A 2805-nucleotide genomic window follows, 5' to 3' on the forward strand; every position below is an offset into this window, starting at 1 on the left:
ATGCATTAGGTCTATGTGTAAATCTAGGTATGAGAGCATGAAAATTTGAGCGTAAGGCAAAGATAACTGTGTGGTATATTCCCACAGGACCTTAAAGCTATATGGTGGAGCGAGCAGGAATACAGGTGCACTGCTGACTGCCCATGTTGCAGTTTATGTACATCCTGGTTGCCCCACTCTTCAGCACAAGATCAATAGGGTCATTTTTGGTAAAGATGTTCTTTTTTTCTATTAGTCTAGCTTTCATTGCTGCCTGAATGACTTTAGACTAAAGTAGAAATGACAGTGAAAAATGAAAAAAAGTACATGAAACAAAACAGCATTTAATTTGACAGGCATATGCAGGAGAAGAATTGTATACTATCCATCCCCCCTTTGCCTTGTGTTAATGGTGATTGAAATGATTTTTTTTTTTTTTTTTTTGTGTGCTCGTGAAATAAAATAAGGATTTCTGTTCTGGTACTCTGGATCCCTAACAAACCTTTGTAACATTTTTTTTCACACTTATAAATGATGATTCTCAGAAATGATCAGGTTGCTTAACAAAACTCATCTCCTCTAGCTATTTCTGCCAATTACCCAAATTTGGAAAGCAAACACAGAGAAGGCATAGTAGTGGATTTTGATTGTGGAAAGTGATGCGTTTTTTTTGTTTTGTTTTGCGTTTAGTTGTATGTCTTTGTAAGGTTTTCTGTTTTGTCACTTGCTCTCTGCATATTCCTCTGACAACCCTTTAAATAGTTATTCAAAGTTATATTAATGCACACAAATATATATGACTGTAAATGTTTGTGGCACTTGAGAAGTGTATGAAAGATAAGGTCCCTTCCGTCAGAAAATAAATTCTAATCCAGACAGAAAAGAATTAGTGTGATACAAATTAACAACAAAAAGGAAAGATGGAGTGGTTAACACTGAACAGATAGGTATGGGAAAGTTTCTTGAAAGAACTTGATCATTGGCCAGAATTTGTAGAAGGCTGTGCTTGTCATAGAATGAGGAGGAGCTATTCAAAGCCTAAGGGACATGAAGGGAATTAAGCCAGTAGTGGATGGATAAAGAAAACAGCAGGAAAGAGGATTGTAAGAAACATACATCTGCATGGTGTAAGTAAAATAGAACAGGCATAGAGACAGAAACGAAACTGGAAAGATCAAGTGTTCAAGGGTGGGTTGTCATAGTATGAAGACATTCGCTAATTTGCATAAAAGATTGCCTAAGACGCGCCACAAAAATCTCAACATGTAACTAGAATTGTGACTCTTTTTCCAAGTTTCTCAAAGTTGCTATACGCTAAGGTGGTTTCTATTTCTTGCAATAGGTGGAAGGAGACTCAGTTCTAGCAATTTGCACAGTTAGGGATATTCTAGTGAGGAAAGAAATATAATTTGTGATGACCAGAAAGAGCACCAAGGAAAAATACAGAAAGATTCTTCAACAGGTGTGGCTATCTAAACATATCCCAGAAATGACCCTCAAGGAATGCATATGTTAAGTTCACAAATTAATTAAGCTCAAATAATACTCCAGATTAATATCACAAGAGATGCAAATACTAGTATAGGATTCACCACACCTGCCTTCATGTGCCTACAGTACAGATAGGTATATGAGCTAGTGAACCCAGATTTCCCTTGCATAAGGAGCAGGAAAATGGTCAATTTTATGGCACTTACCTATGGCATCTGAACTAATTGAGGTGTTGGCTTTAAGCTGAGACAAACTATGACAGGACAAGGGGTAATGGCCTTAAACTGAAAAACAGTAGATTTAAATTAAAGGAAAAAGTTCTTTGGGGTGGTGAAACAGTGGAACAGGTTGCCCGGAGAGGTTGTGGATACTCAGTCCCTGGAAGTGTTCAAGGCCAGGTTGAATGGGGCTTTGAACAAGCTGGTCTAGCAGAAGGTGTCCCTGCCCATGGCAGTGAAGTTGGAACTAGATGACCTTTAATGTCCTTTCAACCCAAACCATTCTACAAATCTATAATGATGATTCTCAAGAAGCATGCTTTACTCTGTGTATATGGAAGGGGTTAACTGAGTGCCTTGTAAAATCTCCCTGCTGCTCAGAAGAAACCCATCCATATTAACCCATGTAAAAACCATGGTGCACCTGACCAATCTGTAATTTAATCTTGCAGTCAGTGGAAAATAATAGATTTCTCCTCTACCTATGAGACTATCAAGGTATAGTAAAAGAACTATCAATCCAAACATACTAGCCTTTAATCCAGCAACCTGCATATTAATAGCACATTCAAAGACTAATAAACAGTCTGTCAAACCTGAAAAAAAAAAAAAATCAGTGATGTAGATGAATGGACAGTGGATAGATGCTAACATCCTCTTCCACTTCTTTAAGAAATGAACTGTGAAGAGAAGATCAAGTGTTTACTAACTGGAAGTGTAACATCCAGATGAAGTCATCTGCCACTTAAGGTGAGGCATAGGAAAGCAATAAAACATATCTACAGGGAAAAGCTGAAGTTTGATGGCTACAATTCAAATTCAAACAGTTGTTGAGAAAATAAATTCATGATAATGAAGATGAGCAGACATAAGCAATTCCTTATGTAGCACATAAAATTATTTCCACTTTAGAAATAACTGAGAAGTACAACATGAAAACCATGCTAGATAGTTTTGTACATGTTCTCCACAGGATAATAGTTTTTTTACTTTGCCTTCAGGAAAGAAAATGTGTCTCCTTCAGAGCTGCAATTTTCTGTGTTTATTTGTAGTCCCACAGGCCCAGCTGTATTGCTTCATCAGCAAGTTCTCCCTCAGTTCTCATCTGTAGCTTCTA

This window comes from Merops nubicus, unplaced genomic scaffold (assembly GCF_000691845.1).
Source record: "Merops nubicus isolate BGI_N331 unplaced genomic scaffold, ASM69184v1 scaffold18931, whole genome shotgun sequence".
NCBI classification, from domain to species: domain Eukaryota; kingdom Metazoa; phylum Chordata; class Aves; order Coraciiformes; family Meropidae; genus Merops; species Merops nubicus.